The sequence below is a fragment of the Phocoena phocoena genome, chromosome 19, assembly GCF_963924675.1.
Source record: "Phocoena phocoena chromosome 19, mPhoPho1.1, whole genome shotgun sequence".
Classification (NCBI taxonomy): domain Eukaryota; kingdom Metazoa; phylum Chordata; class Mammalia; order Artiodactyla; family Phocoenidae; genus Phocoena; species Phocoena phocoena.
In genome coordinates this window covers 32,074,834-32,092,065 of record NC_089237.1, presented here as the reverse complement: position 1 = coordinate 32,092,065, position 17,232 = coordinate 32,074,834, and the positions used below count along the sequence as shown (strand labels likewise).

The 17,232-nt window shown below is 39.1% G+C and overlaps 1 protein-coding gene across 1 annotated transcript in view; it reads left to right on the top strand.

Annotated features, from left to right (window-relative positions):
* The first annotated feature begins 2,048 nt into the window (after positions 1-2,048).
* The window catches only part of ANKFN1 (ankyrin repeat and fibronectin type III domain containing 1), a 155,045-nt gene continuing 139,861 nt past the window's right edge, over positions 2,049-17,232 (top strand). The window contains exon 1 of the mRNA XM_065897580.1: positions 2,049-2,176. The gene's annotated coding sequence lies outside the window, so the exon portion shown is untranslated. The remainder of the gene's footprint in view (positions 2,177-17,232) is intronic.

The following is a 17,232-nucleotide window of genomic DNA, read 5'->3' as shown; positions in this document are numbered from 1 at the left end:
AGCATGGAAGGCAAGTAGGAAGGTGGTAAGAAATTAGGCTAAAGGGATAGGCAGAGCCAGATTATGGAGAATTTTGCTAAAGTATGTTTGGGAGTTTATACTTATTGGCAGGCTTTTCATAACATTAAAGTATTTGGCACAGTGTATCTAGCCTACTAAGTAATAATAAATGTCTGTTGAGGGGTGGATTAATAAATGAACGGATGAATGAATGGATCTCCTTTGCAATAGACACGGGCTCATGAAATGACTCGGTCTTGAGCATTTGCTCCAGAAAGCAATGCCACTATTACAGGCGGCATCATCCCCTTAGGTTTGCATAGCAGATTAAACTAATGACCCCTGTGAGGCAGCCCCTAACCTTAGTAGAATTACTCAGAGTCACCTGGCTTACCCCAGCAGATGGAATTTAAGTCAATCTGCATTAAAGTCAAAGCTTTCCTAGAGATAAGGGTAAAGTTTTACCTGGCAATCATTTAGGCTTAAGCTGTGAAAGGGTAGCCTGACTCTTTCTTAATCCTTGATGAAAAAATAGCCTTCTCAACCTCAAGGGCATGCATATTCCCAAATTAGATTATTTCTAGCAATGCTTCCATGGACGAATAAATTCAATGGGAGAAAGAGAGAAAAAATGTTCCAGAGAGAGAATTAACCTTTCGAATGAGAAAAGAAAAAGTAAAACAATTGTGGAAAACTTAACGGAACTCCTCCTTTGGGTACCCAGGTTTTATGTCACTGAACCTTACCTCGGATCCCAGCTCTAGAAGAGCCACTTGTTAGGGATGGGTAAGATGCTGTCTCTAGAAAGGGGGAGATTTTCAGGAATACAAGATACCATTCCCAGGATCCTAATGAATTACCAGGCCAAATATTAACACTCCACCCTCTGGTTTATAACCAAAAGATTTTCTCCTGATTTGCTACAGGGTCACATTCAACATAGGGGAGTTGATTCAGCTCCAGGTGTAAATCACAGACCAGCATCAGTGCCTAGTAAAAGGGTCCAAAATTATTTCTGAAGGCATCACAGAAGCTAAGCTTTCATCTGGCAGAAAGAGAATCTGAACAGAGCTTTAGAAAAGATTCTCAATGCTGTGGCTAGGGACGTGTGTGTATCTATGTGTGTATGTGTGTGCATGCACGTGTGGTATTCCTATATGCTCTCAATCAGCAATGCCTCCCTAAATTTAATAAGCAGCTGTGAAGGTCATTTGCCATTTTATTTCAGAGAGAAACATGAAAAGTGCCTACATAAGTGGCTTTCTAGGAAATCCATTCTGTGTGTCTTATTAGTCATATAAAGCATAACGATGTGAAAGGAGCCAGGTGCATCCAGATGAAGCTGGAATGGAAGCACTGGAATCTTTTTTCCTAAGACTGAGCCTTTTGATGTCCTAAGTCCCAAGTCTGCTGACTACTTTCTCAGAACCTGCTCAGGCTAAAACTCTAGCATTGGCTGAGCAGCCCCGACTGGATTGGGAGCTTTCTAAAGATGCCCCTAGTTCCTGCTGGGAGCTTGTAAAGGATTGCACTTGTGCCACAAGGTGAGAGGATGTGGCTGCCACCTGTGTGCTTCTGGTCCCAAGCAGCTGTGGGAGTAAGGGAGTGCCTGGCCCCGGGAGAGCTGTGGACCATTTGCAGTTACAGGTTGCTGGATGGGCTCCTGGACACCAGACGATATCTCTTCCCCGGCAGTTAACATAGTGCAAAGCTAACTGGCTGCCTCATTGCCCCTTTGCTCATCCTTGAGTAACAATCCATTTCGATTCAGTCGTGTTTGCCATGTAGCTTGTTGTCCAGGCCAGCCTTTCCTGATGGGCCTCACAGTTACAATTTTACTAGATGCACAAGGTCTTGAGAAATCAAGCCTTCCCAGGGCTGCAGTGCCGAGCACACCTAGATTCTGAGCCAGGCTGTCTCCTTCCCCTACTGTCTCCCCGTGCATCATTTTCTCTTTTGTTTTGCATTAAGAGTAGCTTAGTGATCTTGGACTTCAGCTCTTGCCTGCAATGATCCTCCTCGCATTTTATTCTTTACACAGAATAGGAAGGAGGTTTGCTTGCTTTGCGCAGAGGCTGAGCCACAGGAGAAAGCAAAGCCAATGTGATTTATTGAATGAAATCACTGGACAATTACCAACAACTTGTTCCTCTGCTGCCTCAGACAACCTAAACTGGTAAGTCCCATTTATTGTTGTCTTTCTTCGTGTGAATGTGGGGCTTTCTTAGTTACCGATTATTTTTTAAATGTGTATGTATTGCTGCGGTTTAAATGATTTTAAAAATCTGCATCTTCCAAAGTTAGCTGCAGGCAGTCTGTGAAGAATGCACACAAGACATACTGAGTGGTTCTGCAATAGCACATACACGTTTATGTGGATAGGTATGGATGGGGGTAGAGAAGCCCCATTTCTGATAATTGGTCATTGTGTTTGCAGCAAGCTTAAGGACATTTTGTGCTTGCATAACTGATTAGCATTAGCTATGAAAAATACATTATGCTTTTGTTGTGTAAGATCATTTTCCACTCGGGTTCCTGAGTGCCTACCAAATACTTGTTGGATCAGGTAAAGATGGATCCCGTCATGCTGATAATCCCGAATACAAATCCAGGCATATTGCGGTCTTTAATCCAGTCTGCAGGGTGGACATCCAGAAAGGAATGCCAGCATTTCGTCCATCCTGGGTGGGCATGCTCGTCAATAACGTCATGATAGTGATGCTGAGGGTACCTGCCAAGGGGACACAACAGACATGCATGCAAACCCTTGCCTGATCCACTGCCACTTTTACCCCCATGTTTCTTAAGTCCTTTACTCCATGAAGATATATGGTTGGGAGGATGCCCTAGGTTTGAAAGTGGGATATTTTGAGTTCCCTGTTACCCATGCTGGTTGTTGGCCCAGCCAAGGCTGCTGGAAATACCATTGATAATCAAGGCTAAGTTTGCTTCTATGCTGGGCCCCCCCAAAAATCCCTGTACTCTCATTTAATTTTCTCATTTCCTAAATAAGATGTAAGCCAGTTTCTGCAGAGGGGGAAGGTGAATGGAGAAAGCTGTTGCTTTTCCTACCACCACCACCACGTCTCCTTAGTCTTTTGTTTGCCTGGCTACTGCAAGACTTTATGGCAGCATCAATCCATCTCTGGTGGGCTCAGGGTCCACATAAATGTTATATAGAATTTAATGTCTTTGGTGCACTCTATCTGCAGTATATCATTGGCTATTCAGATGAAGTTGTAGCCTTGGGTGCTGACAAGGATGGATGATGTTGGAACAGTGAGCAGCATGCTTCTTTAAATAAAAACCAAAGTTAAGAAATCTGAGAGATGGGTGGCGTTTTGCCTAGTAGAAAGTATCCCCAGGCCTCTCAATCACAAGAGCAGGGTCATTCTCCCACATGATTTGGCTGCTTCACAAATGATGGCATCCTAACAGAAAGGAGACAGCATTGCTTCGTGGTTAGAGATGTCAGGAAAGCAAGTCCCTTTTGCTGCTTCTGAGACTAAGTGTGTGTCTTTGAGAAATTCACTTACTCTCCCTGAATCTCCATTCCTCCACTCCTTCCATTCCTGATTGTTTCAAAGAAGATATGCTAAGCTCGATTAATGTATCCATGAGATACTACTTAAATCTTTCTTGTTAAAGGATGTAATAGGTAATTAAGATCATTGTTCATACATTTTAATCCAGAGATCATGCATCAGAAACCCACAAATGAGATTTTATGTGGGGATGAGGAGATGCCTGCCCCTTCCCCCATCTATTGGATATGGAGTAGTCTGAAGGGACCATGATTACCCTTAGGGAATTAGAAGGGGAGAATAGAGGTGAAAAATGTCATTTTTTAAAAAACTTAAAATTCTGGGCTTCCCTGGTGGCGCAGTGGTTGAGAGTCCGCCTGCCGATGCAGGGGACACGGGTTCGTGCCCCGGCCCGGGAGGATCCCACATGCCGCGCGCGGAGCGCCTGGGCCCATGAGCCATGGCCACTGAGCCTGCGCATCCGGAGCCTGTGCTCTGCAACGGGAGAAGGCACAGCGGTGAGAGGCCCGCGTACCGCAAAAAAAAAAAAAAACAAAAAAAAAAAAACTTAAAATTCAAATAAATAGGTCATGTAAATAATTTTTTTCACTATTGGTCAATAATAACTGATTTTCTATACCTAGGATGACAAGATACTGAAGGTCTTAAATGTCTGAAATAAACAAACGTGGAAATATTTGGGTGGAGTTAACTCAGGGATGAGAGAAACCTATGTATTGAATTTATGACAACTTTCAGATGTTCAAATTACCCCCATACCCATGTACATGGAATTAGCAGCTGTAAATGTACTGTGATTTCGTTCTAGAAGGCTCATTTATGAAAAAATCACACACAAAAAAAGTTCCATCTCTAGGATTGAGGTACCTGAAATTCTTTTATCAGGAATTCAGTTAAGTATTGCTGTCTTTTATTAAATACAGATATTTCTTAGGAGGAGTAATAAATTAAGCCACCAATACTTTATCATAAATGAATGTATTAAATGTTTTCTACCTCAGGGGAAACCCAAAGAATGCTGCATTAATATTATATTAATTATCCTGCTTTCTTTTGATTTCATACATGTCTCCAAGAACTTCCCTCATAATTAGTATTTCACTCTTGATCAGAAAACTAAGCAGTCTTTAGGACAAGCCAAGTCCTTTTTGTGTGGAATGCTTGGCTTAGACAATATCATCTAGATTTCTTCTAGGCCCTTGAGAGTCACACTGTGGAAAGCTGAACTTACCATCTTTCTCCTTTAAATCCACTCTTCTTCCTGTGTTCTTTTGTTTTGTTTTTTAAATTATTGGTGGAACCATTATTTGGCTAGTTAGCCAAGCAAAGCTCATAGAAGTTACCTTCATATTTCCTGATTCCTTTAGCCCTTCCACCCAATCACTAACAAAGCTTGGTCCATTTTACTTTCTTCATCTTTTTAATCTGTCCAGCCCTCTCCATCCCTACTGTCACATACTGTAGTTGAAGTCACCAGCTCTCACAGGGACTTCTTCAAGACCTTCAGACTTGGTTGTCACTTGTCACTGGTCCCACCACAACCCTCTCCCTTTCAAATCACCCTCTGGATGCCTCCAGAGTAATTCTATAAAAATGCAAATATCAGATTTTTCTTAAAGTCCTCTAGTGATTCCCTGTTGTGAACAGGTTGAAATCTATGCTTCTTAGAATGGTACGCGAAGTCCTTGATAGCCTGGCCCTGCTACCTCTCCAGGCTCCTTTCCGAAGTTCCTGGCATGGCGGATGAAATGTACCAGTGAACGTGTCAGAGCCCAGAAAAATACCATTAGGGCTCCTGTGGACATTGACTTACCAGCAGCACCATGACAGTTCACATTTCCATGTCCCAACCTGAGCTCTTCTACCTAGAATAACTTTTTATTTCCTTCCTGAATTCCTGCTCGGGCATCACCTTCTCTAATCCATTTCGCCACACCCCGTTCTCCCATGACCACCTCCTGTTACCCACGAAGTTATTCAATTATCCCTTTTGCTAATTCTTTGCTTTAGGCATTTGAGAGCAGTGTCTAGAGGTTAATTTATCAGATATAGACCCATATTACCTGGGCTTGAATCCCAGATCTGCACCTTAGAAGTGTCCCAGTTTCTTCCTGCGTAAAGTGGGGATGATAATAGTCCCTACTTCACAGGGCTGTTAAGGGATTCTGTGAACTGATATATATAAAGGCATTATTTTGAACAGTGTCTGGCTCACAGAAGGTGCCATAGAAGTAAAAGATATTATTATTCCATAATTTCACATATCACACTGTTTCATAGCCACATGCACTTGCATATCTGCCCTCCTTTTTAGCCTATGAGCCCCTTGGGGTACAGGGAGGGTAATCGGCTTATTCAATTTGCCTAGGATTTTCCCAGCTTTAGAACTGTAAGTCCTGCAACCAGGGAAACCCCTCAGTCCCAGGCTAACCAGGAGAGCTGGTCACCCTATGAGGACCCTATCTTATTCACCTTTGAATCACCAGGGTCTATCACAGGATACATAGGTTACAGAGTAGGCTATCCATAAGGGTTTACTGAACTACAGAACCAATATTAATTGCCTTTTCACTTTCTACCTCATAAAGATGCTGTTAAACTTTAAAAATCAGTCTTCTTCTTGCTGTGAAGTCACAGCTGACTTTTCAAAACTTGTCACTGAATAACTGAATATGTTTTTTTTTAATGCACAGGAACTAGAAAGGATGATTCCACCCTGTTATATATCATCAGTGTAATAGAATTGGCCACCCTTTAGCAATCGAAGACATAACTGTCGTGTTAACAGCAGGGGAGAATGGGGGTGTCGTACTTTCTTTTCTATCTCGTGACAGGCAGGTTGAAGTCTGAAGGTCCCTAGTTCACATCACAGCCTGAAGAGTAACCTGTCCCAGTCAGAAACATTCCCTTCACTAAATGTATCTGTCTACCCAGTTGTCAAGAATGGCTAGAGCTCCTGTTTCTAATATGCTTTGTCTTACAACCGCTCCTCACCCAAACTGGCTCAGATCATTTTTCACAGTACAAATACAGTAAGAAAGCCCCACAACCAAGGTCCTGTGAGACAGGGACTCTGGACATGCCGGAACTCATAATGAGGGCAAGATCTTGTCTTCAGAATCATGGTCTAGGAAGAAGCTGACAGGCAGCCAGACCAAGATCCCTCAGGCAGAATAATAGCAGAGTTGCTAAGAGCACGAGCTTTGGAGTCAGAGTTCAAATGCTACCTCCTCCATTTACTGACTGTAGAATCTTGTACAAATTAATCACCTCTCTGGGCCTCAGTTTCCTTGTTTGTAAAATGAAGATGTAATAACAGTACTGACTTTCTCATAGGATTGTTATTACATTTTGCCTTAGCCTGAGGCAGAGTCAATTGCAAATATTCTATTAGGTATTGGGAGATATAACCTCAGGGCATCAAGAGTGAAGGAAAAAAGGGAAATGAGTCAAGGAAGGAGGGAAAACAAATACAGATGGTTTGTAACTGAACTAGCCAAGGCATCATAAGAAAACACATATGGCTGTTTGTTTGCCTGCGACTGCTTCCAAGAAGCCTTCAAAACAGTCCACAGGGAAGGAATGGAGAGGAAATTATCTGCTGGCTACTTCCAGTCTCCTGTCTCTCATTGGTCCAGTTTTTTCCATTTCCAGATAGTATTACCCAGTCCTTCCAGGTAGACATGAGTGAAGCTGAAGCCTCCCTCCATGGGTCTGGTTGGGTCAGAGCTGTTGCAGCTCTGTCACAGCAAGCATGATGGACCCACCCTTCACTTGAGACAGCTGGTGGCATTCAGAGACAGGGTGATGGCAACAGCCAAAGCTCTCTATTTGAGCAAGTGGCCAAAGCCCAGGGAACAGGTAGTTTTGAAATAAATCTGAAGAGACTCCACTCTCCACAGGTTATTCTCGCCATTTTGTACCTGGATTGATCAGGCTACTGTCACTCTTTCTTTACAGCTTGGCTCCAGGTATATTCACAGGTCCTCCAAAAGTGTAACTGAGATCAGGCCATAATATGTCAAAGAGCAGAAGTCTTTAATTTTCATGAAGTTCAATTTATCAATTTATTTTATGGTTTGTGCTTTTTGTGCCTCCTCTAAGAAATCATTGTCTTATTTAAGTTCACAAAGACTTTCTCCTATGTTTTCTTCTAAAAGTTTTACAGTTTTAGCTTTTGTAGTTAGTTCTATGATCTACTTCATTTTAAGTTAATTTTTACATATTATATGAAGTAGGAGTTGAGGTTCTTTTCTTTCTGGCGTATGTATACCCCATTGTTCCAGCACTATTTGTTGAAAAAATTCTTTTTCTCTATTGAATTACCTTGACACTTTTGTCAAAAATCAATTGATAATATATGTGCAGGCTATTTCTGGGCTCTCTACTCTGTTTCATTCACTTATATGTCTATCCTTATGCCACTTTCTTTATCTATATAGCTATCCTTACACCAGTACCATGTCTTGATTTTTGTAGCTTTATAAGTCTTGAAATCAGGTCATGTAAGCAACTTTGTTCTTTTTCAAAGTTGTTTTGACTATTTTAGATTCTTTCCATTTTCATACAGCTTGTCAATCAATTTCTAGAAAGAAAGAAAGAAAGAAAGAAAGAAAGAAAGAAAGAAAGAAAGAAAGAAAGAAAGAAAGAAAGAAAGAAAAGAAAAGAAAAAAGAAAGGAGGGAGGGAGGGAGGAAGGAAGAAAGGAATGGGAGGGAGGGAGGGAGGAAGGGGGAGGAAGGGAAGGAGAAAGAGAGAAAGAGAGAGAGAGAAATAGAGAAAGGGAGAAAAAGGAAGAGAGAGAGAGAAAGAAAAAGAAAGAGAAAGAAAGAAAGGCTGCTAGAATTTTGATTGAGACTGAATTGAATCTATAGCTCAATTTGGAAGAACTGGCACCTTAACAATACTAATTCTTCTGATCTGATCATGAAGAAGGTATATCTCTATTTATTTAGGCCTTCTTTAATTCACTCATTAATGTCATGTAGTTTTAAATGTATAGGTCTTGCATATATTTTGCTGCATTTAGTTCTATGTAGATTTTTGAGGATTTATTAGATTATTCTACAAAACTTTCATGTCATCTGCAAATGAAGACTGTCTTGCTTCTTTCTTTCCAATCTATATGCCTTTATCTTTCTTGTCTTACTTCACTGGCAAGAACGCCTAGAACACTAGAAAAGGTAGGAGTGGACATTCTTGCATTGTTTCTGATCCTAGGAGGAAGCACTTGGTCTTTAATCATTAAATATAATGTTGGCTATAGGTTTTTGCAGATTCTCTTTATCAGGTTGAAGAAGTTCCCTTATATTCCTGAAACTGTTTTTAATCATAAAGGGATGTTGAATATTGTCAAATGCTGCTTTATCTGCATTTATTAAGAGGACCATATGGTTTTTTCCCCTTTATTCTGTTAATGTAATAAATTATGCTTGAACGTTACACTAACTTGCTTTCCTGCAATAAACCATGCTTGATCATGATGTATTATCCTTTTTGTATATTGCTGAAGTTTATATGCTAACATTTTGTTGACATTTTTTGCCTCTATGTGCATGAGAGACATCGGGCAATAGCTTTCTTTTCTTGTGATGCCTTTTTTTCTGGTTTTGGTACCAGGGCTTCAAAAATGAACCCAAATTTTAAAGAGGTTTATATAGGATTGGTATAATTTCTTTCCTAAAGGTTTGACAGACCATAACATTTAACATGACTTTTATTAAAGATTTGGGGATAAAAAAATTATTAGGATGCAAAAAAAAAATCATAAAACTAGAAATTAGCTTTCCCATAGAGAATCTCTGCCTGGTTAACTATCTCCTAAAGTCTAGTCCTGTATCCATGTTGCAGAGACCAGCACACCTTCAATCTGTGTCCCCTGCTCTTTGTAACTCAGGTCTCCTAATCGTCTTTCATGGAAGAATATATATATTTTCTTTCTTTAGAGCAAATCCCGAGTCTTATTAAAGTTTTATTATTACTAAAATAATACCTTAAAATTGATTAATAGTGGTACACCCATACAATGGAATACTATTCAGCAATAAAAAGTGAAGAACTACTAATAGACATGACAATATGGATGACTCTCAAAATAATAAAGCTGAGTTAAAGAAGCCAGGTAAAAATATAGGTGGCCAACAGGCACATGAAGAGATGCTCAGCATCGCTAATTATTAGAGAAATGCAAATCTAAACTACAGTAAAGTATCACCTCACACCAGTCAGAATGGCCATCATCAAAAAGTCTACAAATAATAAATGTTGGATAGGGTGTGGAGAAAAAGGAACCCTCCTACACTGTTGGTGGGAATGTAAACTGGTACACCCACTATGGAGAACAGTATGGAGGCTCCTTAAAAAACTAAAACTAGAGTTCACATACAATCCCACTCCTGGGCATATATCCAGAGAAAACCATAATCCAAAAAGATATATGCACCCCAATGTTCACAGCAGCATTATTTACAATAGCCAAGACATGGAAGCAACCTAAATGCCCATCAAAAGATGAATGGATAAAGATGTGATTTATACACACACACACACACACACACACACACACACACACACACACACACACACAGTGGAATATTACTCAACCATAAAAAAGAGTAAAATAATGCCATTTGCAGCAACATGGATGGACCTAGACATTATCATATTAAGTGAAGTAAGTCAGAGAAAGACAAATATCATATGATATCACTTATGGGGATTATTAAATAATCATACAAATGAACTTATTTACAAAACAGAAATAGACTCACAGACATAGAAAACAAACTTATGGTTACCAAAGGGAAAAGGAGGGGGAGGGATAAATTAGGAGTTTGGGATTAACACATACACACTACTGTACAGTAAGTCCCCTACATGCGAACCTTCAAGTTGCAAACTTTCAAAGATGCAAACGTGCATTAGTATGTCCAACCACATAAGTTAGTTCATGTGTCTGGCGTACGTTGTCATGTTCATGCACCCTCTACAAGTGGTGGCGCTTTTGTGTACTTTCCTGTACAGTACTGTATAGAGTACAGTAGTACAGTACCTTTATTTCAAGCTAGAGCTGCAAGAGGACAATTTCATTGAACTCTTTGCTGTGCAACACAAGGAGTTTACTAATGAAGACCTGATGGAGTTGGAGGCCCAGAGAAAGGACAAAGAGAGACAAGAGGAAGAAGAAATAACTGAAGAACCGAAGAGATTCACAATGTAGGAAATGGCAAGGGGATTTTCTTTATGTAAGAAGGCACTGTTAGTTTTTGAGGCACAGGACCCAAACGTAGAATGGTACACAAAGGTTGCAGCAGCCGGTCAGAATGCAATCCAGTGCTACCATATTATCTATGATGAGAAAAAAAGAGCTACTACCCAGACATCACCGGATCGTTTTTTCAAGAGGGTAGATAGAATTGAATCCAGCAAGGAACCAGAACCTATGCCATCAATGTCACGTGTGAGCAAAACTGCAGCTTACCCTCCATTCCCTATTGCTGATGATCCTTCAGCTCTACCATCTCCCACCTCCTCTCCCTCCTCCGGTCAGTAACTCTTCTGCCTGTTCACACGATGCCAGCCACTCGATGCCAGCTGTTGTACTGGACTACTGTACCTTTCAAGGTACTGTACAGTAAGATTAAAAATGTTTTGTTTTTTGTGTTTGTTTTTTATGTATTATTTGTGTGAAAAGTATTATAAACCTACTACAGTACAGTACTATATGGCCGATTGTGTTAGTTGGGTACCTAGGCTAACTTTGTTGGACTTATAAACAAATTGGACTTATGAACGCACTCTTGGAATGGAACTTGTTTGTATGTAGGGGACTTACTTGTATATAAAATAGATAAACAACAAGGACCTACTGTATAGCACAGGGAACTATATTCAATACCTTGTAATAACCTGTAACAGAAAAAAATCTGAAAAAGAATATACATATTCTTATGTATAACTGAATCACTTTGTTGTGCACCTGAAACTAACACAACATTGTAAATCAACTATACTTCAATTTTAAAAAATTAAAATTAAAAAAAAAGAAATGCTACCATTAAAAAAAAAATTGACCCTCGGGACTCCCCTAGTGGCACAGTGGTTAAGAATCCACCTTGCCAGTGCAGGGGACACGGGTTCAATACCTAATCCGGGAAGATCCCACATGCCGTGGAGAAACTAAGCCTCTGCACCGCAACTATTGAGCCTGTGCTCTAGAGCCCACAAGCCACAACTACTGAGCCCACGAGCCACAATTACTGAGCTGGCGCGCCACCACTACTGAAGCCCAGGTGCCTAGAGCCCATGCTCCGCAACAAGGGAATCCACTGAAACGAGAAGCCCATGCACCGAAATGAAGGGTAGCTCCCACTTGCCCCGACTAGAGAAAGCCCGTGCATGGCAAGACCCAATGCAGCCCAAAAAAATTAATTTATTTTTAAAAATTGACCCTCAAATAAAGAAGAAGAATCCAGGTTAAAAAAAAAAAAAAGTGAATGATGATGATTCCACTTGTATGAAATTCCATAAAATGAAACCTAATCTATAGTATCAAAAAGCAGACCAGTAGCTGCCTGGAAACAGCAGGCTTAAAATAAATAGATGTTCAAAAAATATTTATTGAACATCTGTTTATTTCAGGCACTCTGTTAAACAATTGGTATGTATTATCTAAAACTTTAATATCCCTTTAGACATGACTATTAAAATTGAGATGGGACCACTGTTAAGATGAGGAAATTGAAGCTAATATTTTGCTAAATATCATACAGCTAATTATATCTAATAAAATTATTTGAATAATTTTCTAATAAGTAGAAAAAACAAAACCTAAAAGTAGATCAGCCTTGTATCAAAGTCCTTACTTTTGTATCAGAGTCCTTACTTTTGACACTGTGCTTAAAACCACTTCCTTCAGGCCTCTATCATTTTCTGGTGAAAAACCAGCTGTAAATCATTTTGAGGATTCCTTGTACATAATGAGTTATTTCTTGCTTGTTGTTTTCAAGATTTTCTCTTTGTCTTTAGCTTTTGACAGTTTAATTATGATGTATCTAGGTGTGAATCTCTTTGACTTTATCCAACTAGGTGTTCACTGAGATTCTAGGATGTGTAGGTTAATGTTTTTCATCAATTTGGGGATGTTTTTGGCCATTATTTTTTCAATATGCTTTCTCCTCCTCCTTCTCCTTCTGGAATGCCTATTATATATATGTTGGTACATTTGATGGTGTCACACAGATCTCTAAGACTCTGGTTCTCTTCATTATTTTTTTCCATTTTGCTCCTAAAACTGATTTCAATTGACCTATCTTCAAGTTTGCTGATTCTTTCTTCTGCCTGCTCAAATATGATACTGAGTTCCTCCAGTCAATTTTTCATTTCAGTTATTGTACTTTTCAACTCCAGAATTTCTACTTGATTCTGGCTTTTTTTTTTTTTTATAAATTCTACCCTGTATTTATATTCTCTATTTGGTGAGACATCATTCTCATAATTTCCTTTATTTCTTTAGACATGAATTCCATTAGTTCTTTGAACATATTTAAGATATACAATTTAAAGTCTTTGTCTAAATGGAATATTACTCAGCCACAAAAAGGAACAAAATTGGGTCATCTGTAGAGATATGGATGGACATAGAGACTGTCATACACAGTGAAGTAAGTCAGAAAGAGAAAAACAAATAACATATATTAACGCATATATGAGGAATCTAGAAAAATGGTACAGATGAACTGGTTTGCAAGGCAGAAATAGAGACACAGATGTAGAGGACAAACGTATGGACACCAAGGGGGCAAAGGGGGTAAGTGGGATGAACTGGGAGATTGGGATTGACGTATATAAACTAACATGTATAAAATAACTAATGAGAACCTGCTGTATAGCACAGGGAACTCTACTGCACAGTAGAAAGTAACTGAACATTGTAAAACAACTGTACCCAAAATAAATAAATAAATAGATAGATAGATATTAAAAAAAATAAAGTCTTTGTCTAATAAGCCCAACATGTGGACTTCTTCAAGGGCAATGTTAATATACTGCATTATTTCCTGTGAATGGAAAAATTTTTTGTTGTTTCTTTACATGTCTCATATTTTTTTCTGTTGAAAGCTAGGCATCTTAAATAATGTAATGTGGCAACTCTAGAAATCAGATTGTCCTCTAACTGAATTTGTAAAGTACAGAACTATATCTGTAAAGTCTGTATTCTTGTCATATGTGGCCACTGAAGTCTTTGCTTGGTTAGCTCAGTGGTCAGCTAATGACTGAACACAAATTTCCTTAAAGGCCTAGAACTGATCTTGGCAAAGAGGTTCTATGTATATGTTGGGGCACACCTTCAAGACTCATCAGGCAGTTGACAGCTCTGCCTTAGCCTTCACATCCTGCTGGCACAGAGCCTCAAAGTCAGACAGAGATGAGAGCTTAGGACCTTCTCAGGTACTTTATGAGAATGCTCTCAGCTCTGGGCATGCCTGTGACCTGCTAGATCCCCAGGAATGTGTCAGAACTTTTCAAAGCCCTCTATGGACATCTAATTCCTCAACTTTTCCTTTTACGCTTTTTGGTTATCTACTGTTTGCTACCATTCTTATCCACCACCTCAGGCAGCTGTGATATTAAGCCATTGCTGATGTTTGTTTTCAATAGATGCCCCAGAGGAAAAGGTTATGTGCACTTGGTGAACTCAGAGTCAAATAAATTAAAAAAAAAAAAAAAAAAAAAAAGTCTTGTGAGTGAGTTCTTCCAGGGAACCACCAGAAGTGTCAAATAATGATGATTCTCTCAAAATGGGGTTTTAAAGACGCTCCATTACTATTCTGCACCATCCAGTGGCTGCCAGGCTACTGGTTTTTACTATGAATGTAGGCTGTTTAGTCTTCAAGGCTACCACAGAGCTGAGGAATATGGGAATGAAGCAAGTTAAAAATGCCACAAAGCTTACTATTCTTACCAAATTCAGTTACTTTTCTTGAATAAACACTTCCTGGATTGCTTCAAACGTTTGGTTAATTTCCAGGGTTCTGAAAAATTAATTCTGACAATTTTTGCTGATGTTCTCATTGCTTTTATGTAGAAGAGGATTTTCAGAGGTCCTTATTTTGCCATTCCCACTGTCATACTTTTCTTTTGTTTTTAATATTTCTGTGAAATGTTTAATTAGGTGTACCACTTGTAAATGGCCATTTAAAAATCTCAGTTGGAGAGTTTTGCCTTTTATTAGGAACAGTAAACCATCTGAATGTATTGTGCTCACATATTCAGTCTTAATCCTACTCCTTCATTTTATATTTCTATTTATTATGTTTCCTAATTTTGTTTCTTTTTATTTCCCAAGTATTTTTAGACATCTTTATTCCTCTCTTCCCTCTAACAGTCTGAAGCTCTACTTGGTACTTCTGTTTTACCATAACTTACTGTAAACATACACACTAAAATATCTAAACGTATTTTTATCAAAATAAAAATGAAGTACAGTAAATACATAAAATCAGATTCAAAACAATGTTTACAACAAACAAAACTATTTAAATTATTACAGTGTACTTTGGTGTTTCTGGTTTGGGAAGAAGACTTGAAGTAACCTTAATAATTGCTGCCAGTTACTGAGTGGCTACTATGTACCCAACAGGATGCATACCTTTTGTTAATTCATTTAATCTTCACAACTCTGTAATAAACCTTTTTATATACTACACAGACTCAGAGAATTTTATTAAAGTGCCCAAAGTTACACAGATTACAGATAAAAATATCATGGTTCAAGCTTGGGTCTGCCAAATTCCAGAGCCAAAGCTCCTCTGCTTCTCAAACGCTTTTCCCTTTCCATGGTAAAAATGTAAGAGCACATTTAGCTGGGAAGGGTGTGCATGTTTATGAGAACAGATAATAGAAAGTTGTCTTTCTCAGTATCTCTCATCAGACAAAATTTTAAATATAGAGAAGGAAAAGAAAATATAATGATAGATGAAATCTAGAAAAACAGAAACGTGCTAAAGGATGACCTGGAAGGAAGGGACAGCTGGGGTACTATGAGAAGGAAGTCAAAGAGACAGAGAAAGTCAACCTATTTTGAGTGAAGGGAACAGACAGGAGATGAGCAAAGACAAAAGTGACCGTGTGGGTAGGTGTCATCAGTTAGAGGGCAAGTCACTGGAATTTGATCAATCGACAAGAATTTATTTACTGGACTCCAGGGCACTGTGGGAGATACTAAAGAATGTAGTTATTTGGGGAATGATAATGATGTAGACAAGACAGATGGCTTAATGCTGAAGGAAAAGGCTAGAGACAGGAGGCAGAAGTAAATAAGTAAAGGCAATCCCCATGTAAGCTAGCTTGCATATCAATCTGGAATTTCTGTGGGAATGGTTAAGACATAGAGGAAGTGCTATGGCTGCTATTGAATTATAGGTAAAAGATTTGTAGGCAGAAAGAGGAAGATGCCAAATCACCTACTGCTTTTGTGTAAATTAAAAGATTATTAAAAATTAATGAAAATATACCCACATGTACATACACACTACAGACAGTGCTTTACATCCTCCTTCCAAATGTAAATGTGGCCGTTTGGCTGAGAATGGGTAGGGCCTGATGAATATGACTAATAGTGAATAGGTCTGACCTCCTCAGAAGGCACCAGGAAGTCTGTGTTGGAGAAAATTACAAGCAAGACTTAAAAGGTGCCTAAAGACATTCAACAATGTAATGAAGATGGATCTCCATTTGTTAAAGTGCAAGGAAGTCAAGGTTAGTTGGTGCTAGTGGACATGGAACCCAGTTCAGAAGCATGAGAGGAAATGAGCTTTCTGGGTAGACCCTTACTATATTATATGTAATAGACTCTCAAATGTGCATTCATTTACTCTGAAGTATCTGCTGCGTATCTTCTACAATAAATATGATAGCTGCCAGAAGTCTGCCTACATTCTAAGCTACTTACATTCATTATCTCAACAAATCCTCACAACCATAATATGTAGTTGTTGTTATTTTCTCTATTTCAAAAATTAGAAAAATGAGATGCAGACATGTTACGTAACTTGCCCAAGATCCCATATTCAGTAGGTGGAAGAGGAGATTCACATCTTAATCTCTGTTATATTTCTTTTACCCTGAGACAGGCACATTTTAGGTACTGGGGATATAAAAAGTAATATTTAGCAGTCCTTGCTCTTGTGAAGCATATAGACCAGCTGGGAGACAGAAAGCCGAGCAAACAGTTGTAACGTGATAAAGTATTTACTGTAACAAGCACATACTGAGTGAATGAGTAAAGAAATATCCAAATTTGCCCTGGGGTGTCAGAAACTACTTGAGCATAGACTTTAAGGATCAACAATTGTTTCCTAGGGGATGCAGGCACAGATGGAATTTTAATACATACAGAGCAGTGCATACAAAGACCCAGAGGTAGCAAAGAGTTTGAACCACTTAGGAAACTCTAAGGAGATCAGAAAGACTGAAACCTATAATGTAGAAGTACAGTACCAGATGAAGCTAGAGAGGCAAGCACTTGTATGTAAAGCTAAAGAATATGGTTATATCCTGTAGGAGTTGGAGAATCACTGAAGTCAGTGCTGTGAAGAGTTTGGTCAATAAAAGAGATTCTACGTGGTATTATATCAGAGTCCATAAAGCTATAAAAATTCAAGGACTGAAGATGTCCTAAGGGTCAC